This window comes from Dendrobates tinctorius, unplaced genomic scaffold, assembly GCF_039654945.1.
Source record: "Dendrobates tinctorius isolate UK_male_01 unplaced genomic scaffold, ASM3965494v1 ptg000030l, whole genome shotgun sequence".
NCBI classification, from domain to species: Eukaryota; Metazoa; Chordata; class Amphibia; order Anura; family Dendrobatidae; genus Dendrobates; species Dendrobates tinctorius.
This window is the reverse complement of record NW_027361698.1, coordinates 48,533,899-48,557,861: the sequence shown is the minus strand read 5'-3', so window position 1 is coordinate 48,557,861 and position 23,963 is coordinate 48,533,899.

Below are 23,963 nucleotides of genomic sequence, written 5' to 3'. Positions count from 1 at the left end.
GTGATAGGGTTTATCACAGTGATCAAAATGTACATTGAATGAATGAATGAATGGAATCTGCCGGCCATTTTCTTCCTGGACCAAGATGGCGGCACACACTGGAGGAGGCAGGAGGGCCCGAGGACCACCAAGAGGTAGCTGGGGGGAATGGGGACCCTATTTCTCTCTCCTCTGATGTGCGATCACATCAGAGGAGAGAGAAAGTGAAAGCAAAATTGTCGCTTTTTTTGCGGTTGCCGTTATACGGTTAATAACGGCGATCGCAAAAGCGGGGTCAGTAAAAACCGACCCGAATCATGTTCTCTGGGGTCTTGGCTACCCCCGGCAGCTGAGACCCTAGAGAGAATCCGACTCTGGGGGTCACTATACACTTTTTCCACAGCACCGTCAACGGCGCTGTGGTTTAAGTACCCTAAAAGGGAATCTGTCATCTACTTTTGGCGGGCCATTTAAATGAGGTCTGTCCAGTCCGATAGGCGGTGTTTCTGATCTTTGCCACCTCCCCATCCTTGGCTACCATCCACAGTTTTTTCATGAATAGGAGAGGGTGTCCGCCACCTTTCGTGCGTGCGCTCAGCATTCTTTCGCACGCGCAGTATGCTTTGCCCAACTGCGGACAATGCCGAAAAGCCTGACTGTGCATGCGTCGGTTAACTAAGCCCCGGAAGTATTTTGCTGTGTTCCGGGGCCTAGTTAACCTGCGCATGCGCGAGCCAAGAATGCTTAGCGCACACGTGAAAAATGGCGGACACCTACTCCTATTCATGAAAAAACTGCGGGCGGTGGCCAAGGATGGGGAGGCGGCAAAGATCAGAAACACCGCCCATCGGACCGGACAGACCTCATTTAAATAGCCCACCAAAAGTAGGTGACAGATTCCCTTTAGCCATAACCATTAAAAGGTGTATCGGCGGTCGTTAAGGGGTTAAGCAAGGCTACAACTGACACTTACTACTAATGGCTAGGCAGCTAAATACCTTGCAAATGATTAATAATGGGAGGCACCTGGGAAAGCACCGGGAGACTAGAGCAGATTGAGCAACAAGGCAATCAGTCAAAATGCTGACCACCCAGCACTCCCCTGGATCAGATGAGATGACTGGACTGTCACTAGAAAATAAAACTAGCAGCCCAGCCCACTCCAGATTGAACAATTCACAGCTGACATCAACTCAAAGCTTCATTACCATGATAGTCAATACACTAGAGTAATCGGGAAGAGCGAAGGTGAAGAACCAGAATTGGAAAATCTCATGTGATGCTCCTCTTCTGGGGCAGCTGTGGCTTGTACTTTTAGGCTGGGAAGGGCACAATAACCATGGAACTTCCTAGCCTGTTAATATCAGCTCAAAGCTGTCTGCTTTACCTTTTCTGGTTTCCAAAACCAGCCCATGTATTTTTTTTCATTTTTTCAGAAAGCTGCAAATGCAAGGCACTAATCTATCTATCTATCTATCTATCTACCTATCTATATATTTTCACATCTTGAACACCTCAAATCTTTAAATTCCATGTGCCGAAAAAACTAGCTATGTGTGGGCTAAATGGACACATGGTCTGTTTGAAAACATAGACATGTGTGAAGCCTTGTACATTATAATGGGTATGCGTGTGCACGTGTGCCCTGTGTGAAAACAGATTACATACGTACCAGAAACATGGACACGTGAAGGGGCCTAAAGTAGTATATAACCAAATATAGAGCTAATAAAAGAAAAAAATAACCTGGCTCTTAGAATATAATGACATAAAAGCAAAAGATTTTTTGGGTTTATTGTACAAGATAAAAAAATACATAAATTAAATAATTAATTGTTTTGGCTTGGTTGCTTAGCATAGCCCTAGCGGCTCAAATTTATAAAATTTTCTTTAGTCAAAGTTCAACCAAGTCTCGCATCTTGTCACTGCATCCTGCGTACCTGCTGTTACTTACACAAACCCCCAAACTCCCAACTTCCCTTTAATAATGCTGTTGTAATAAACAGATGATTCACAATGACAGTGGAAAAGAGAGAAAAATATATACAATAATATACTGTATATACACTGTGTTCCAAATTATGCAAATGCTATTTTTCTCTTATTTTCCTAAATGGTCAATGCAAATGAGTTAATTCTGAAATCATAGACAAATTTCAATGATAAAAATATGTTTTTCAAAACTAAAAAAACCCCTAAAATGCACTGTTCCAAATTATGATGCACAGCAGAGTTTTCTAAACATTTTATAGTAAAATATAGCCCCGGCCAAGTATTGAGGGCATTTATTGAACATACATTTCAGTAGGCCAACTTTTTGAATTTTAAAATCATTTTTCAAGCTGGTGTTATAAAGTATTCTAATTTACTGAGATAATTACCTTTGGGTTTTCATTGGCTGTACGCCATAATCATCAACATTAACAGAAATAAACACTCAAAATAGATCACTCTGTTTATAATAATATGAGATTCATTTTTGTATTGAAGAACTGAAATAAATTAACTTTTTGACATATTCTAATTTTGTGAGAACCAGCTTTACATATGACTAAATTCCCTGCCTAACCAGCCCTGTATAATGTTATTCAGTTTTTTTAATGTTTAACAAAAGCTTTTATAAGGTCTTCTTTTCCTATGCTAATTAGGGCTTTGACTAGTTAAGGGGCGTATTCTGAACTTCCCGTCATGTGCAGTGTGCCTTTAAAGTTGGGAAGTGTACTCCTGGCTTCAGAGGCAGAGTGGCGCTCCCGAAATGAGCAACACACAGGGGCATGGTAACATAGAAAGAGGACTAACTAGTCTAACATCATAATATTATGGCTTCTAAATTCTTATCAATGCTACAGTATTTATGCCTGTGCCAAAATGTGAAAAATACATCCTCATTACCACTTCAAATTAGAAACCAATTGTCAATCAATCTTCCATATCATTTAATATGGCCAATGAATGTATTATCCCTGTTAAATAAAAATAGTGCCTCCCAATTAGTCATGAATAAATTTGCGAAAAAGGGGGAGAATTTCAACCCCATTAAAGCACTTATCATTTGCAAGTTATAATCACTGATGCATGAAAAATAATTTAGCTCTAATAATTATGATGTAAACATTATTATGAAGCTCTTCCATTCATTGCATCAACACTGTTGGCATACTGACCAGAATCCATAGAAGTGTCACCTATCTCATATGTATTAATATTCTTCCTCAAATCACATAACTTAAGTGGCTTTTGACTGTTGAAGGAAACCTGTCAGCAGGATTGTGCACAGGAACCTACACACAGTGTCAGGTCATCGCCATTATATTGAGTGTAGTGATACCTTGGTTTGAAAGAACAGCTCACCCACGTCTGACCTCACTGCACCTCAGACTCGGATCCGGCCCTGCCCTGGCCGCAAAGCAGTAATATAAGAAGAAATGATCCAGCTGAAGTGCTCTGGTCATTTTTTGAGTGCTGTTCAGACAACAGAACATTGTTTACGCGTTTCTTGCTAGACGCACTTAATCATAACCAGGGCGTCTAGCCAGAAACGCGTAAACAATGTTCTGTTGTCTGAACAGCACTCAATAAATCACCAGAGCACTTCAGCTGGATCATTTCTTCTTTTATTACTGTAGAGAAACCTTGGTTGATGAAATCCATCTTGTAGTTGTTGTTTAATCTTTATTTTCACTTTTGAGTTAATGATATGCTTGTGCTCCGGAGTGAGGGTGAAGGGGTCTTCTTGTGGTGCTTTCCGCATGAAAATGGCACAGTAGAAGCTATCAGTGATCCAATAGTTGCTACTGTGCATGCGTCGGAGGCGCCATCTTGCTAGAGAAAAAAAAATTCCTTATCCAAGATGGAGCCGGCAGCGCCTGCACAGCAGCAGCTATTGGCGACTTATTGGTGCGTCTCCTGGTCCTCTATGGGTGTCTACTCAATGCAATGTTTTTGTCCTGATTTTTAGACCAGATTTTTAGACCCTAAACTAACATGTAACCCTAAACTATGTAAAGCCCCTAAAATATTAATAATAACTAAACTTTTGTGTTATAAATGATTTCTCCACTTTTATAAATCAATCGGTGAATACTTATGCAAATGAGCTTGAAAGTGCATGGGGCTTGGCCTGTACATATAGCTTAAGACCTCACTCCCTCTTTCTCCTCCTGAAGTTGGCTTCCGATCAGTGACTATCCTTTGTGACCTGCATCACCACCCAAAATATCACACTGGTGCCATCAGTCACTGGGGCGGTAAATGCATACATCGATAGTACAGCTCTCTTAACGTCATCAAGATCTTGCTGAGCATGAACTCAGGGGGGAAGCAGATCAGAGAAGAGTGACATGTCAGTCACTAACAGGAGACTGGCAGCAGGAGGAGTAAATGGGAGAGAGCTGTAAGTGCAAGACAAACCACATGTACTTCCGAGCTCATTTCCATAAACATTCAATAGATTTCTAGAAAATGGAGAAACACACTTATAATACAAAGGTAGAGCCATATTCAACATTTCAGTTGCTTTGATAGATGATGATAGTTTGGGGTCTAAAAGTCGGGTAGTAGATTCCCTTTAAACTTACTACAGCATTACATAGTGATACTACAGAACTCCACCAGAGCTGAATGTGCGTCCACTGTGCAGGCAGAAGTACTGTGGAAATTTGTGCCTAAATTCAGAGTAGCTTTTTGACATAAAGTTGATTCTGCAGAGTTGTGCGTGTATGTATAGTTCACATGCTCCATAGAAATGAAAATAGGAGCTTACTGTTAACTATTACTTCTATGTCTTGTCTTAGAAAATTAAAATTAGTGGTATTTAGCCCTCCACTTATTTATTCCACCAGGAAAGCTTTAATTTGTAGACACTATTTTTCCCATTTTCTGATTTGTAAACCTGGGGTATATCTTATAGTAACGGTATGTTCCATAGTCTGAAAAATTAGTGAAAAATCACTGTACTGAATGAATGACCTCTGTCTTATTTTACCACCATTCTCTGCACTGCTCCAGTCATCACAGGACAAGATGACTTGTTGGGTGGGGGAGCATTTAAAATGTGCTGTTGGACTCTGTCTCTCCTTAAGTCCATCAAGAGAACCTGACAACTGATACATGCTGTCCAATCTGTTTGACAGACCAACGCTATGAGGTTTCAGAGAAAAAAATACTTTAAAAGTCACCAGGGACCGAGACAGCACTACAGACTTGTCAGACCAGCTGATCCCTGGTGGCTTCTCCCCGCTTGCTGACCAGGAGTGACAGGTCTCTGCATACAAGCAGACATAGGCAGAGATCTGTCAATCCAGGGCAGCAGGCAGGAAGGAGTCACTGGGAGCCCGCCTGTCCAACTAGTCTACTGCCCAGTTTCGGTTCACAAAATGGGCAGCATGTATCAGCTGTCAGGTTCTCTTTATATTTAAGTTATGTTTAAGTAATACCAGGTTAAAAAAATAATATTTTACTATAGGAAATTGGATGGATAGACTTGTTTTTATGTGAATTTAGGTGAATTTGAAAGTATGTTTATACACAAATAAAGTAAAAGTTATTTATTAAAAGTGACTATAGCTTTCTATTTTATATGAATGTATTCGATGATCAGTGCAAAATGTATATGTAATAACAGTATAAACATTTAACTTGCGCTAATTTATTGTACCCAGGTTACATATAGGAATGTATAGTAATAACTAGAGTTGAGCGACTTTTGGTTTTTTAGGGACGCGTTTCGTTTCGTGAAACCCGACTTTTCCAAAAGTCGGGTCGAGCAAGATCGTCCGATTATAGGGAAAAGTCGGGGTCGTCCCGAAACACGAAACCCAATGTAAGTCAAAGGGGAATAAAAGTCGGCAGTGAGAGGAGGACAGGAAACACACCTACAGTGCCCATTTGAATGCCAAAAGCATCAATTCTTCTTACTTAAGCTTGTCAACCTTAATTAACTTCATAATACAAGTTACGCACTGAAAAATGGGGGTTATTTGGCTAAAGTTGTGGGGGGGAGGGCTGGCTGCAGGTTTTCATGTGCCCTGGGCGAAAGAGCACCCCTTTAACACATACCACAACTCATCATGCTCCGATACGGCAGATAAATAGCGGTATAGTACAATGAAAAATACCTCACTTTTTACATCTCATGACGAGGCCCATCTATTTCTCCATACAGAATCATTGGTCCCATATAATGTTTGAAACAGTATATGATGAGCTCCACATAATGCTACAGTATATGTTGGTCCCCATGGATGAAGCTCCACTGTCTTATGGGCCCAAATAATGCTCCAAACATAATGGGCCCCATTTCTAATGCTCTAGTGTATAATGGGCCCTGTAAATGCTGCTCCAGTGTCTGATGTCCACCTTTGGAATGTTCCAGTGTATGGTGGGCCCCATCTATCATTCTCCAGAGTATAGTGCTCCCCAAAAATTGCTGTCCCAACATTGAAAACAATCAAATAAGTCTCCTCGCTAGGGAATCCCTGTACTTGTCTGGACAGGTGCTGTAGCTTGCTTAACAGCTCGCCAGCCGTTCTCACACCCAGTATGGATTGCACGTGATTGCACAAAGGTTAGAAAGGGTACCGTATCCCTGGATAACATGTATGGATAGCGTACACATTCAAAATATATGTCTCAGGAGGCAGGCTAAGACATGTCAGGCCCAGTATGGATTGCACGTGATTGCACAAAGGTTAGAAAGGGTACCGTATCCCTGCATAACATGTATGGATAGCGTACACATTCAAAATATATGTCTCAGGAGGCAGGCTCAGACGGTGTCAGGCACAGTATGGATTGCACGTGATTGCACAAAGGTTAGAAAGGGTACCGTATCCCCGGATAACATGTATGGATAGCGTACACATTCAAAATATATGTCTCAGGAGGCAGGCTCAGACGGTGTTAGGCCCAGTATGGATTGCACGTGATTGCACAAAGGTTAGAAAGGGTACCGTATCCCCGGATAACATGTATGGATAGCGTACACATTCAAAATATATGTCTCAGGAGGCAGGCTCAGACGGTGTTAGGCCCAGTATGGATTGCACGTGATTGCACAAAGGTTAGAAGGGGTACCGTATCCCCGGATAACATGTATGGATAGCGTACACATTCAAAATATATGTCTCAGGAGGCAGGCTCAGACGGTGTCAGGCACAGTATGGATTGCACGTGATTGCACAAAGGTTAGAAAGGGTACAGTATCCCTGGATAACATGTATGGATAGCGTACAGATTCAAAATATATGTCTCAGGAGGCAGGCTCAGACGGTGTCAGGCCCAGTATGGATTGCACGTGATTGCACAAAGGTTAGAAAGGGTACCGTATCCCTGGATAACATGTATGGATAGCGTACACATTCAAAATATATGTCTCAGGAGGCAGGCTCAGACGGTGTCAGGCACAGTATGGATTGCACGTGATTGCACAAAGGTTAGAAAGGGTACCGTATCCCTGGATAACATGTATGGATAGCGTACACATTCAAAATATATGTCTCAGGAGGCAGGCTCAGACGGTGTCAGGCACAGTATGGAATGCACGTGATTGCACAAAGGTTAGAAAGGGTACTGTATCCCCGGATAACATGTATGGATAGCGTACACATTCAAAATATATGTCTCAGGAGGCAGGCTCAGACGGTTTTAGGCCCAGTATGGATTGCACGTGATTGCACAAAGGTTAGAAAGGGTACCGTATCCCCGGATAACATGTATGGATAGCGTACACATTCAAAATATATGTCTCAGGAGGCAGGCTCAGACGGTGTTAGGCCCAGTATGGATTGCACGTGATTGCACATAGGTTAGAAAGGGTACCGTATCCCCAGATAACATGTATGGATAGCGTACACATTCAAAATATATGTCTCAGGAGGCAGGCTCAGACGGTGTCAGGCCCAGTATGGATTGCACGTGATTGCACAAAGGTTAGAAAGGGTACCGTATCCCTGGATAACATGTATGGATAGCGTACACATTCAAAATATATGTCTCAGGAGGCAGGCTCAGACGGTGTCAGGCCCAGTATGGATTGCACGTGATTGCACAAAGGTTAGAAAGGGTACCGTATCCCTGGATAACATGTATGGATAGCGTACACATTCAAAATATATGTCTCAGGAGGCAGGCTCAGACGGTGTCAGGCACAGTATGGATTGCACGTGATTGCACAAAGGTTAGAAAGGGTACCGTATCCCCGGATAACATGTATGGATAGCGTACACATTCAAAATATATGTCTCAGGAGGCAGGCTCAGACGGTGTTAGGCCCAGTATGGATTGCACGTGATTGCACAAAGGTTAGAAAGGGTACCGTATCCCCGGATAACATGTATGGATAGCGTGCACATTCAAAATATATGTCTCAGGAGGCAGGCTCAGACGGTGTTAGGCCCAGTATGGATTGCACGTGATTGCACAAAGGTTAGAAAGGGTACCGTATCCCCGGATAACATGTATGGATAGCGTACACATTCAAAATATATGTCTCAGGAGGCAGGCTCAGATGGTGTCAGGCCCAGTATGGATTGCACGTGATTGCACAAAGGTTAGAAAGGGTACCGTATCCCTGGATAACATGTATGGATAGCGTACACATTCAAAATATATGTCTCAGGAGGCAGGCTCAGACGGTGTCAGGCACAGTATGGATTGCACGTGATTGCACAAAGGTTAGAAAGGGTACCGTATCCCCGGATAACATGTATGGATAGCGTACACATTCAAAATATATGTCTCAGGAGGCAGGCTCAGATGGTGTTAGGCCCAGTATGGATTGCACGTGATTGCACAAAGGTTAGAAAGGGTACCGTATCCCCTGATAACATGTATGGATAGCGTACACATTCAAAATATATGTCTCAGGAGGCAGGCTCAGACGGTGTTAGGCCCAGTATGGATTGCACGTGATTGCACAAAGGTTAGAAAGGGTACCGTATCCCCTGATAACATGTATGGATAGCATACACATTCAAAATATATGTCTCAGGAGGCAGGCTCAGACGGTGTCAGGCCCAGTATGGATTGCACGTGATTGCACAAAGGTTAGAAAGGGTACCGTATCCCTGGATAACATGTATGGATAGCGTACACATTCAAAATATATGTCTCAGGAGGCAGGCTCAGACGGTGTCAGGCACAGTATGGATTTGACGGCCCAGATTACACAGCGGAGGAGCAGGGAGAGGTAAAGATTGCAAATGTTGGGGCCCTGCCCAAGCAAGGGGGGCCCACTCGTGGGCGTCGGTACTGGCACTGGGCCCCTCATAGTACAGCGGTGTGTCTGACGGCAGGGTGTGCACCACCACCGTCAGAGACACTTGATTGCACTATGAGGGACCCTGTGCCAGTGCCCGCGCCGAAGAGTCGGCCTACCCACCTGTCCAGGGCAACGGCACTCGCACGGTGTCGTGCGGTAGGTGGTGACCCCGGCCATGGGGGGGAGGCAGCACAGTTAGGGAGTTTTAGAAAGTGGCATATGTTGATGTTGGACATTCAGCTGATGCAAAAGGCGAAATAGGTGAAGTACCAGGAAGAGGTGGACCAAAGCAAGCCATTTTTCTGTCACCCTATGTGTCATCAGGGGAAGGTGGGACAAAATCCTTGGAAACCCATGCGTGGTTCATTTTAATGAAGGTTAGATGATCCACATTTTGGGTTGACAGACGGGTCCTTTTTTCTGTCAGGATTGATCCAGCTGCACTGAAGACTCTTTCCGATAGCACACTTGCAGCTGGGCAAGCGAGCTCCTGTAAGGCATATTGGGCCAATTCAGGCCAGGTGTCCAGTTTAGCGGCCCAATAGTCAAAGGGGAATGACCTGTGTGGGAGAACATCGATATGGGAGGAAAAGTAGTTTGTAACCATAGTTGACAACTGCTGTCTCCTGTCACTTTCCATCGATGCAGTATTACCAGTTGTGTGAGCGGTATTTGAAAAATCAGTCCACAACATTGTCATGAAACCCCTGTCTCCAACACCACTTCTGCTGTGTGCACCACGAACACCTCTGCCAAGCTGCCCCCGGCCCGTACGGCTCGTGTGAGAACCATCACCGCTGCTGTGTGCTGGGAATGCCTCAAGCAACCGATTTACCAGAGTTGCTTGTTTATTAGCCAATATTAGGTCAAGGTTCTCCTGTGGCATGATGTTTTGTAATTTGCCTTTATAGCGTGGATCCAGGATGCTGGCCAACCAGTAGTCGTCATCGTTCATTATTTTGGCAATGCGGGGGTCCCTTTTTAGGATCCGCAAGGCATAATCTGACATGTGGGCCAATGTTCCCGGTGTCAATGATGCACTGCAAGTGCTGGGTGGAGGAGCACTTTCTGACAAATCCACATCCCTCCAGTCATGCACAAACCCTGTACCAGACATTGCCACGCCAACATTTTCACTTGCCCCACGAGATGCATCCTTCTCCCCTAAGTAATCATCCCCATCATCCTCCTCCTCCTCCTCTTCTTCCTCCACCTCGTCCAGGAGAGGTCCCTGAGCAGACAATGGCTGAATGTCATCAAGGATTCCCTCCTCCTCTTCCTCCTCATCAACATTGGCTGCAGACGCCTGCTCCTTAAGGTGCGTCAAAGTTTGCATGAGCAGACGCATAAGTGGGATGCTCATGCTGAGGATGGCGTCGTCTGCGCTTACCAGCCGTGTGCATTCCTCAAAACACTGAAGGACTTTACAAAGGTCTTTCAGCTTCGACCACTGCACGCCTGTCAACTCCATGTCTGCTCTCAAAGTGCCTGGCCGTGTATCCTCCCACAAATTCATTATGGCCTGCCTCTGCTCGCACAGCCGCTCCACCATGTGCAGGGTGGAGTTCCACCTTGTTGCAATGTCGATAATGAGGCAGTGGTTGGGAAGGTGGAGCAATCGCTGCAGCTTCTGCATACGAACGGAGTGTACAGGCGACCGGCGGATGTGCGCGCACAGTCTTCGCACCTTCTGGAGCAGGGCTGTTAACTCCGGATAATTTTTGAGGAAGCACTGCACCACCAGGTTCAAGGTGTGAGCCAAGCAAGGTATGTGGCTGAGTTTTGAAAGGGCTATGGCTGCCACAAAATTACGGCCGTTATCACTAACTACCTTGCCTGCCTCAAGATGTACACTGCCCAGCCATGACTCAGTTTGTCGCTTCAAGTACTCGGCCAGCACCTCGGCGGTGTGTCTGTCGCCCAAACACATCATCTGCAACACAGCCTGCTGACGCTTTCCACTAGCTGCTCGATAGGGGGACACATCGTGTGCAACAGTGGCAGCTGCAGATGGAGTGCTCGTACGACTGCGCTCTGTGGACGAGCTTTCGCTTCTGGAGGAGGAGGAGGAGGGTCGAACGCCTACAGCCAACTGTTTCCTATACCGTGGGCTAGGCAGCACTGTCCCACCACCACTGTCCCCTGTGGACCCTGCATCCACCACATTAACCCAGTGCGCAGTGATGGACACGTAACGGCCCTGGCCATGCCGACTGGACCATGCATCAGTTGTGAGGTGCACCTTTCCACTCACTGACTGCTTGAGTGCATGGACAATGCAGTCTTTCACATGATGGTGGAGGGCTGGGATGGCTTTGCGAGAGAAGAAGTGGCGACTGGGTAGGTCATAGCGTGGTACTGCATAGGCCATGAGTTCGCGGAAAGCTGTGCTTTCCACCAACCGAAAGGGCATCATCTCAAACGAGATTAGTTTGGCAATGTGGGCGTTCAAACCCAGTGTACGTGGATGAGAGACTGAGTACTTTCTTGACCTACTCATAGTGTCTGGGAGGGTGAGCTGGACTTGAGAGCTGCATATGGTGGAAGTAGCGGTGGACAGGGCGGACTGAGAGAGGGTTGATGATGGTGATGGAGTTGGTGTTCTTTCTGATGGCCTAGAATCAGTCTTTCGTTGATATAACAGTGGGATTCCCTGACTGCTGTGGTCTTGCAATAACACCTCAACATTTGCTGCTGTGCTAACCGGTGGGCTTACAGTGGGGGAAACAATGTAGCGTTGCAGACTACCTTCGTTGTGATCAGTTGCACATGTGGCACTTGAGGTTTGGTGTTGTGTCCATGCTTGCAAGTGCATGCTGGTTAAATGTCTAAGCATGCAACTGGTATTCAAATTTTTCAGATTTTTCCCTCGGCTAAAGGTCTTTGCGCACTTCTTACAGATAACCTTGGCCTGATCATGAGGATTTTGTTCAAAAAAGTGCCACACTGCACTCTTCCTACTTTGGCAGACATTTTGCGGCCTAGCACGCTGTGATCTTTTGACTCTCTGGACAAGCTGTCCAGCAACTCTTTTGATGTTTGGAACCTGTCTTTGGAGTGCTCCGGGCCTGCCAGATAACAGCTGTTGCGATGTCGATGTCTGCTGTGGATGCTCCTCATCTGAGCTATTGGAAGCAGCACCCTCTTCCCCCAATGGATGCCAATCTGGTTCAACAACTGGGTCATCCATCACCTCCTCTTTTATGTCATGTGCACCTTTCTCTGTGTCACTGTGTATGGTGGTATAGTGTGCGGGAAGGGGCACCTGAGTCTCTTCAGGGTCAAAATCTGGCTCTGTACACTGCGAGGACAATGTAGTGCTCTGAGTGAATGTACCAGCAGAATCATCCATCAGCGGCTGTGCATCAGTGCACTCCATGTCAGATTCATCTTGGCCTGGGTAATTCACCATTTCACTTGATAATCCAGGCATGGTACAGTCATGGCCAAAAGTATTGACACCCCTGCAATTCTGTCAGATAATACTCAGTTTCTTCCTGAAAATGATTGCAAACACAAATTCTTTGGTATTATTATCTTCATTTAATTTGTCTTAAATGAAAAAACACAAAAAGAATTGTCCTAAAGCCAAATTGGATATAATTCCACACCAAACATAACAAAGAGGGTGGACAAAAGTATTGGCACCTTTCGAAAAATCATGTGATGCTTCTCTAATTTGTGTAATTAACAGCACCTATAACTTACCAGTGGCACCTAACAGGTGTTGGCAATAACTAAATCACACTTGCAGCCAGTTGACATGGATTAAAGTTGACTCAACCTCTGTCTTGTGTCCTTGTGTGTACCACATTGAGCATGGAGAAAAGAAAGAAGACCAAAGAACTGTCTGAGGACTTGAGAAACCAAATTGTGAGGAAGCATGAGCAATCTCAAGGCTACAAGTCCATCTCCAAAGACCTGAATGTTCCTGTGTCTACCGTGCGCAGTGTCATCAAGAAGTTTAAAGCCCATGGCACTGTGGCTAACCTCCCTAGATGTGGCCGGAAAAGAAAAATTGACAAGAGATTTCAACGCAAGATTGTGCGGATGTTGGATAAAGAACCTCCACTAACATCCAAACAAGTTCAAGCTGCCCTGCAGTCCGAGGGTACAATGGTGTCAATCCGTACTATCCGTCAGCATCTGAATGAAAAGGGACTGTATGGTAGGAGACCCAGGAAGACTCCACTTCTTACCCCGAGACATAAAAAAGCCAGGCTGGAGTTTGCCAAAACTTACCTGAAAAAGCCTAAAACATTTTGGAAGAATGTTCTTTAGTCAGATGAGACAAAAGTAGAACTTTTAGGGCAAAAGCATCAACATAGAGTTTACAGGAGAAAAAAGAGGCATTCAAAGAAAAGTACATGGTCCCTACAGTCAAACATGGCGGAGGTTCCCTGATGTTTTGGGGTTGCTTTGCTGCCTCTGGCACTGGACTGCTTGACCGTATGCATGGCATTATGAAGTCAGAAGACTATCAACAAATTTTGCAGCATAATTTAGGGCCCAGTGTGAGAAAGCTGGGTCTACCTCAGAGGTCATGGGTCTTCCAGCAGGACAATAACCCAAAACACACTTCAAAAAGCACTAGAAAATGGTTTGAGAGAAAGCACTGGAGACTTCTAAGGTGGCCAGCAATGAGTCCAGACCTGAATCCCATAGAACACCTGTGGAGAGATCTAAAAATGGCAGTTTGGAGAAGGCACCCTTCAAATATCAGGGACCTGGAGTAGTTTGCCAAAGAAGAATGATCTAAAATTCCAGCAGAGCATTGTAAGAAACTCATTGATGGTTACCGGAAGCGGTTGGTCGCAGTTATTTTGGCTAAAGGTTGTGCAACCAAGTATTAGGCTGAGGGTGCCAATACTTTTGTCCGGCCCATTTTTGGAGTTTTGTGTGAAATGATCAATGTTTTGCTTTTTGCTTCATTCTCTTTTGTGTTTTTTCATTTAAAACAAATTAAATGAAGATAATAATACCAAAGAATTTGTGTTTGCAATCATTTTCAGGAAGAAACTGAATATTATCTGACAGAATTGCAGGGGTGTCAATACTTTTGGCCATGACTGTATGTGAAAACAGCTCCATGGAGTAATCAGTAGTATGGCCTGCGTCATCCTTCAATCTTGGTTGGGGTGAAGGACACAAGGAAAGGTGTGGTTCATGAACATGAGCCTCCAATGACGACTCAGTGCTTTTACTTTTTACAACTGAAGAAGAGGAGGCGATAGAGCTGGAGGCTGAGTCAGCAATGTAAGACAAAACTTTTTCCTGATGCTCTGCCTTTAAAAGCGGTTTGCCAACTCCTAGAAAACTAAGCGTTCGAGGCCTTATGTAGCCAGACGATGACGCAGGGTCAGCACCTCCTGCATTCGGTCCTATTTTGCTCTTGCCACTACCATCAGATCCACCACCAACACCATCATTACCAGCTGCCAACCCCCGCCCAATTCCACGGCCTCTTCCCCCAGCCTTCCTCATTTTTGGTAGAAATGTAGACAAAATCCAACAAACTATATAGTAATGTAAAACAAGGTACAAGGTTTCTATAGGACAGGGGAGATTTAGAATTTCTGCACACACTTGTGGACAGTGGACACTTTTGGATTGTGTGAGGCCCACTCATATCGGAGCGCTATGTGACAGGCTCGATGGCACAGCTGCCTGTGACCAAAGTGACGAGAGGATAATGGAGATTTTGAATCTCTGCGCACACTTTTGGACACTGGACACTTGTGGATTGTGTGAGGCCCACTGATATCTGAGCGCTATGTGACAGGCTCTATGGCACAGCTGCCTGTGACCAAAGTGACGAGAGGATAATGGAGATTTTGAATCTCTGCGCACACTTTTGGACACTGGACACTTGTGGATTGTGTGAGGCCCACTGATATCTGAGCGCTATGTGACAGGCTCGATGGCACAGCTGCCTGTGACCAAAGTGACGAGAGGATAATGGAGATTTTGAATCTCTGCGCACACTTTTGGACACTGGACACTTGTGGATTGTGTGAGGCCCACTGATATCTGAGCGCTATGTGACACGCTCGATGGCACAGCCGCCTGTGACCAAAGTGACGAGAGGATAATGGAGATTTTGAATCTCTGCGCACACTTTTGGACACTGGACACTTGTGGATTGTGTGAGGCCCACTGATATCTGAGCGCTATGTGACAGGCTCGATGGCACAGCTGCCTGTGACCAAAGTGACGAGAGGATAATGGAGATTTTGAATCTCTGCGCACACTTTTGGACACTGGACACTTGTGGATTGTGTGAGGCCCACTGATATCTGAACGCTATGTGACAGGCTCGATGGCACAGCTGCCTGTGACCAAAGTGACGAGAGGATAATGGAGATTTTGAATCTTTGCTCACACTTTTGGACACTGGACACTTGTGGATTGTGTGAGGCCCACTGATATCTGAGCGCTATGTGACAGGCTCGATGGCACAGCTGCCTGTGACCAAAGTGACGAGAGGATAATGGAGATTTTGAATCTCTGCGCACACTTTTGGACACTGGACACTTGTGGATTGTGTGAGGCCCACTGATATCTGAGCGCTATGTGACACGCTCGATGGCACAGCTGCCTGTGACCAAAGTGACGAGAGGATAATGGAGATTTTGAATCTCTGCGCACACTTTTGGACACTGGACACTTGTGGATTGTGTGAGGCCCACTGATATCTGAGCGCTATGTGACACGCTCGATGGCACAGCTGCCTGTGACCAAAGTGACGAGAGGATAATGGAGATTTTGAATCTCTGCGCACACTTTTGGACACTGGACACTTGTGGATTGTGTGAGGCCCACTGATATCTGAGCGCTATGTGACAGGCTCGATGGCACAGCTGCCTGTGACCAAAGTGACGAGAGGATAATGGAGATTTTGAATCTCTGCGCACACTTTTGGACACTGGACACTTGTGGATTGTGTGAGGCCCACTGATATCTGAGCGCTATGTGACACGCTCGATGGCACAGCTGCCTGTGACCAAAGTGACGAGAGGATAATGGAGATTTTGAATCTCTGCGCACACTTTTGGACACTGGACACTTGTGGATTGTGTGAGGCCCACTGATATCTGAGCGCTATGTGACAGGCTCGATGGCACAGCTGCCTGTGACAAAAGTGACGAGAGGATAATGGAGATTTTGAATCTCTGCGCACACTTTTGGACACTGGACACTTGTGGATTGTGTGAGGTCCACTGATATCTGAGCGCTATGTGACACGCTCGATGGCACAGCTGCCTGTGACCAAAGTGACGAGAGGATAATGGAGATTTTGAATCTCTGCGCACACTTTTGGACACTGGACACTTGTGGATTGTGTGAGGCCCACTGATATCTGAGCGCTATGTGACAGGCTCGATGGCACAGCTGTGACAAAAGTGACTAGAGGATAAGTTAGATTGGATTGCTTTTAAAAAAGCAGTTTGCGGAGCAGTGGGTAAACAGCAATGCCAGCGTGTCAGGAAGCCTTAAAAGGCAGCCCAACAACCAACACCACTGATACACCACAATATAGCCTCCCCTTGCACTGCACACACAGTGACTTGTGTGTTGTGCAGGCCAAATCGCTAGCAGCAGAAGCAGTTTTGTTGTCTTCTTCCCTGCCTAACGCTCTCCCTACAGAATCAGCAGCAACCTCTCCCTATACTAAGATCGGCAGAAGTAAGATGGCGGTCGGCGTGCACGCCCTTTTATACCCCCTGTGACGCCCACCAAAGCAAGCCAATCACTTGCATGCCCTTCTGAAAGATGGTGGTGACCCGTGCCTAGGTCATCACGTTGCCCACAGTGTCCGTGGATCCTGATTGGCTGAAAAAGAGCGCAAAACAAACTTTTGAAACGCGACTTTGGCGCGTAAGTCGCCGACTTCGTGGCCGACCTCATCCTAGGGTCGGGTTTCGTTTCATGAAACCCGACTTTGCCAAAAGTCAGCGACTTTTGAATTTTTTCGACCCGTTTCGCTCAACTCTAGTAATAACGAATCTAGAAATGACCAGATAGAAGGATGGATTACCTTATACAGTGCTTGATTAGCAAAAGGGAAGTAGTTCTGGGCCGGGACAGCGGTATGCTTGGAGATTGCAACCCTTAACACCCTCCAGCTGCACGCTAGTCACCGGCCGGGACAGCGGTATGCTTGGAGATTGTAACCCTTAACACCAGAGACAACTTTTATCGCTGAGCCATTGTTCACCTTTGGACATGACTATTTATTTATTCCGCTTCCGAAAACTCTCCTCTCCAGAACTACTTCCCTTTTGCTAATCAAGCACTGTATAAGGTAATCCATCCTTCTATCTGGTCATTTCTAGATTTGTTATTACTATACATTCCTATATGTAACCTGGGTACAATAAATTAGTGCAAGTTAATTGTATATACTGTTATTACCTTATACCCTTTTGGACAAATTGAGTGGTATATTGTCCTATCACTTGCTTTGTACTTTAAGGTTTTGCGCTTAGCGCCTTTGGCTACGTATAATTATTAAAATGTATATGTATTTATAATTTTTATGTATTATGAAGCAAATTTTTATTATGCAAATCATGAGATTTTTTTTAAACAGGAAGTTGTATGTCAGAGGCCATACCCTGTGAAGAAGCCTGCAGGTGAAACTCTGAATTGGTATTTTATCACATGTTTTGGATCTGATATTATAGGCAATTTAAAATTGTTACCTCTTGTAAATGGAATAAAATCCTTTGCTGTGAAAGTGATTGTCCATAGGCCATTAGTAACAGGGCATGCCCACTTTGCTTCTGTTTTGAGAGTATGAGAGAAGAAGAGAGGCCTAATATTTAATTCAGTAGACTTCATGGGGTAATTATGACCTGTGCATATTCTGGGTAGAGTATGAAGTTGTAACATCACCTGGTCACAGTCCATACATAAAGGAATAAACTGTTGGCACATGCTCATATATATATATATATATATATATATATATATATACAGTGCCTTGCGAAAGTATTCGACCCCTTGGAACATTTCAACCTTTTCCTACATATCCTGCTTCAAACATAAAGATGGCAAATTTACATTTTTGGTGAAGAATCAAAAACAAGTGGAACACAATTGTGAAGTTTAACGAAATTTATTGGTTATTTTAAATTTTTGTGGAAATTCAAAAACTGAAAAGTGGGGCGTGCAATATTATTCGTCCCCTTTAACTTAATACTTTGTTGCGCCACATTTGCTGCGATTACAGCTGCAAGTCACTTGGGGTATGTCTCTATCAGTTTTGTACATCGAGAGACTGAAATTCTTGCCCACTCTTCCTTGGCAAACAGCTCGAGCTCAGTGAGGTTTGATGGAGATCGTTTGTGAACAGCAGTTTTCAGCTCTTTCCACAGATTCTCGATTGGATTCAGGTCTGGACTTTGACTTGGCCATTCTAACACCTGGATATGTTTATTTGTGAACCATTCCATTGTAGATTTTGCTTTATGTTTGGGATCATTGTCTTGTTGGAAGACAAATCTCCGTCCCAGTCTCAAGTCTTTTGCAGACTTCAACAGGTTTTCTTCAAGAATGGTCCTGTATTTGGCTCCATCCATCTTCCCATCAATTTTACCCATGTTCCCTGTCCCTGCTGAAAAAAAACAGGCCCAAACCATGATGCTGCCGGTCCCATGTTTGACAGTGGGAATGGTGTGTTCAGGGTGATGAGCTGTGTTGCCTTTACGCCAAACAAATCGTTTGGCATTGTTGCCAAAAATTCGATTTTGGTTTTATCTGACCAGAGCACCTTCTTCTACATGTTTGGTTTGTCTCCCAGGTGGCTTGTTGCAAACTTTAAATTATACTTTTTGTGGATATCTTTGAGAAATGGCTTTCTTCTTGCCACTCTTCCATAAAGGATTTGTGCAGTGTACAACTGATTGTTGTCCTATGGACAGACTGTCCCACCTCAGTTGTAGATATCTGCAGTTCATCCAGAGTGATCATGGGCCTCTTGGCTGCATCTCTGATCAGTCTTCTCCCTGTTTGAGATGAAAGTTTAGAGGGACAGCCGGGTCTTGGTAGATTTGCAGTGGTATGATACCCCTTCCATTTCAATATGATCGCTTGCACAGTGCTCCTTGGGATGTTTAAAGTTTTGGAAATCATTCTGTATCCAAATACAGCTTTAAACTTCTCAACAACAGTATCACGGACCTGCCTGTTGTATTCCTTGGTCTTCATGACTCTCTCTGTGCATCAAACAGAACCCTGAGACTATCACAGAGCTGGTGCATTTATACAGAGACTTGATTACACACAGGTGGATTATATTTATCATCATTAGTCATTTAGGACAACATTGGATCATTCAGAGATCCATAATGAACATCTAGAGTGAGTTTGCTGCACTGAAAGTAAAGGGGACGAATAATATCGCACGCCCCACTTTTCAGTTTTTGAATTTCCACAAAAATTTTTAATAACTAATAAATTTTGTTCAACTTCACAATTGTGTTCCACTTGTTGTTGATTCTTCACCAAAAATTTACATTTGGCATCTTTATGTTTGAAGCATGATATGTGGGAAAAGGTTTAAAAGTTCCATGGGGCCGAATACTTTTGCAAGGCACTGTATATATATATATATATATATATATATTACATTTCAAATTTGACCAGCATTTTGGTGTTTGGAGGACTATTTAAATATAGGATCAAGATTCTATAGTGGAGCTTGACTACTTCCCTGGGTTGTTTTTTTTTAATAATGTTTGTACACAAGAAAAGAATAATCAGAAATTCCCTTTAATAATGTAACAAAGAAGTTCAAGATTTCTCTCCACTGTATTTAATATATGTTAGTAAAATTTCATGCTCATTATGAGCTTACCTGAAATGATTGCTTATGCCGCAAAGTTATAAATAAATAAATAAGTAAAGCAGCAAGTACGTCATGTCTCTACAGCAACATTAGGCAGAGTAAATACTGCCTCTGATTGCAGCTTCTTTCATTTCAAAGGATAATTAGTATCTTGCTGTGACATAACATAGGTATGTCAGTGCTTTCAGAAAGATACAGAAATGTTTTCCAACCTTTAGAATGTCTATAAAGAGCATATAAAGTTCAAACTACAAACTTACACTTGTACTTTGTGCTAGAGTGATCATCCTGTTTGTAAGGCTTTAGGACTAAGCAGGGTAGTTTATTACTTTTATAATGATGACCTATCACTAGGATAGGTCATTAATGTAAGATCAGTGGGGGGTCCAACATCTGGCACCCTGGGCGGATGAGGACAGTGTATAGAGCAGAACACCACAGAGCTGCATACTATGTAACGGGAGCTGCAGGTAAAAGCAGGATCTGATCTGCAGTGCACAGCAGTACTCACTATACAATGGATGCTGTGGTGTTCCGCTCCATAGACCGTATATATCCAGCTATTGGGGAAGGTGATAATGGCTGATCACAGAGGTGCTGAGTGCTGATCCTCCCCAATCTTATGGGGATAGGTCATCAATATAAAAGTATTGGAGAACCAAGGAAAACTTCCTTTTCTTCATCTTAGATTTATCCCAGGGGACATTGCCCCTTGCCCACAAAAGCACTGTGGGGAAGAAATGTTTGACATACCAAGAAGGGTAAGTTTGCCATTTTTGCAGGAAACTTGTTAAAGAAAATATATAATGGATCCATCATACAGGAGAAAAAATACTTGCAACTCTCTAAAATATATTAAAATAACTCTCAATGTTAAAGGGGTAGTCATATATATTGAGAAATTTGCAACTTCTAAAAACAAGCAGCTTTGCAATTTACTTGTTATTGAAAATCCTCTCCTTTCTCAAGAATGCAGAGTTTTTTGTTTCTATAGTTTAGTGGCTGTGGCTTTGATTACTGTCCACCTCTGTAGTCTATCAGCAATGGCCAGTCTTCTAGGCAAGGAGAGCGCTGCTTACAAGTTCTCTGCTATAGAACTTACAAGCGCTGCGGTGAAACTGGCCTGACCATTGGATCTGTGCAGCTTCAGTGATAATCAATAAGGAATTCCTTATACTTCCCTCCCATGAATTCGTAAATGTAAGTTTAATGGCTCATACACACAAGCATATACATCGTACAAGAGCTATCCATTGTTTTATCAGATGGCACTCGGACCAATGTCATTATATGGGACCGTGCACATCTGTGTTTTTTTATCATACTAATTCGGATGACATCTTGGTGCTGTCTGATTTCCACCGACTCACAGAATGTAGAAGATAGAGAAATTTTGTTCTCCATCTGCTCCTCACGGTGTGTCACGGTTCTCTCATCCAGGAGTATCGAATTCCATTAAGCTGATCCTCGGATCAGAGTTTGATTAAGGCTATGAACACACTATCAGTATTTAGTCAGTATTTCACATCAGTATTTGTAAGCCAAAACCCGGGTGGGTCAAACATGCAGAATTGGTGCACTTGTTTCTATTATACCTTGTCCTCTTATTGTTCCTCACCTGGTTTTAGCTTACAAATGCTGAGAAAAAATACTGAACAAATACTGATAGTGTGGCCATAGCCTAAAGAGAATGAACGCTTGTGTGCCACCTGCCTAAAAATAAAATCGGATCTATGGAGCCATGTAAATCTAAAGGCCCCGTTATCAATGTCCCAGCGATCCCACCAACGATCCAATGTGGATAGGATCGCTGGGACATAGTTAGCTGATCGCTGGTGAGCTGTCACATAGACAGCCCCTCCAGCGATCAGGACCAGCGAGCACGCTGGTATCCAAGGTAAACAGCGGGTATCTAAGAGACGAGTGGCTCTTAGATACCCACTGTTTACCTTGGATACCAGCTCCCAGCGTCGCTGATCGTTGGTCTCTTGCTGTCACACGCAGCGATGCGCGCTGGCCAGCGGGACACCAATGATCAAAAAATGGCCCAGGACGTTTGAGCGCGATCAGTGATACCCGGCAGGGGGGCCGGTCGCTGATACATGTCACACACAGTGATATCGCTGGCGAGATCGCTGTGGCGTCACAAAATCAGCAATATCACTGGCAATATCGTTGTGTGTGACGGGGCCTTTACTCTCATGGACTACTGGGTTCCCTCTTATAGAAATGGCATTACTCAAAAGACAGGGTATGTTCATATGGAGTTTCTTTTAACATGGATTTAGGTGCGGAAAAATGCAAGTTAAAAAAAAATCATTTAACATTTCCTTAGATAAATGTCAGAAAATAAATGGTAATTTAACCCTAAACATATAAATAGTATTATAAAAACCCATTGTATGGGAAAATCCAAAGAAAAGCTAATAAAAATGTGTCAAGTCAGTTTTTAAGTTCAAGCCCTGTGGTGACTCCGTATCCAGTAAGAGGATAAACTCAGCAAGGAGAATCAATGCCTTCTGAGACTCTATTCACTAAAAGCTGAAAATGAACACAGCCTTATGTTACATGCAGGACTCCCTGAGAGATGAAGTTAATCCATAGGACTAAAGAACAAAAATAGAGAGTAAAGATTTTATGTTTTATGTTGGCCCATAAATATATAAACACGTTGATTAAAATATAATAAAATCATAATCGCCAAACAAAATGCGAATCCTGTCAAATGGCATGAGAAACAAATGTATAAATGTTTCTCAAATATATTTTGTTGCCTCGCTGTGTAAGATTCTAGGTTTGTGTGAAAAAGCGTATTTGCTAAATAATGAGTAGATAAGCATCCTTATAAGGCTAGTTTTACATATAGCCATTGCATTAGACTCAGTTTTTATGAGTCTGGTATAGAAGAATGGACCAAAACTGATGACAAAATAAAGAAAAAATGCCTCAGCTGCCTCCAGCCTATTTTTCTATGTATTATAAGCCAATTCCAAATGTTAAATTGAACAATGAAATTATATTCCAATCTGCAGGTGTAGGGTCGTGGGCCGGACTGGGGGGGTGGTCCCTCTGTAAACCGCGCAGTGACGTATAGACAGAAGATGGAGGCAGATTTCGGGTGCAACAGGTCCAAGTTTATTCACTCGCCGTCCGCCTGACGGCCTCGCAGCACACCACAATCCTCTTCAAGGCTCTCCGGTTACAGCACACTTCGACACAACGCACTTATCACCTGAGACGTATATACTGTATACGCACCGTCCCTTTACACTTAGGAACGCTCTGACAGCTCCGTCACTGTGGTTGCCTTAGGCCTGTACACCAACAGTACTTTACTGGTCAATCATAATTCCCAATACGGTGTCCCACACCCGGAGCCTCGTCTACACTGCGGTACTTCATGTCAGGACCACCCCCCCTAACTTTCTCTCTCCTCAGTCCCCTGGTTGGGTTCTCCTCACAGTGCCCCAACTGTCACAGTCTTCCTGTCACTTGAGCTCCCCCTGGGGACTGGAACTTTCTGGAACCCTCCTGTCAAATTTATAGCTTTCCCGGTTCCCTGTAACTTCACCCCCCATGACCAATGGTTTCTAAAGCCCTAAGGTGATATCAAGCCCTCGGCACCTCAACTGCTCTCCAAATGCGACATGGCATCGGCTACTAATTCAAGCTAATTTTGTATTCCAAAAGTCAAATGGCATTCCTTCCCTTCCAAGCACCGCCTTTCACCCAAACAGTAGTTTTACTCAGGAGAAATCACACAACAAATTACATGATGCAGTTTCTTCTGATAACCTTGTGAAAATGAAAAATATGGCGCTAAAGTAACATTCATGTGGGAAAAAGTTAAATGTTCATTTTTTCATTCCACAT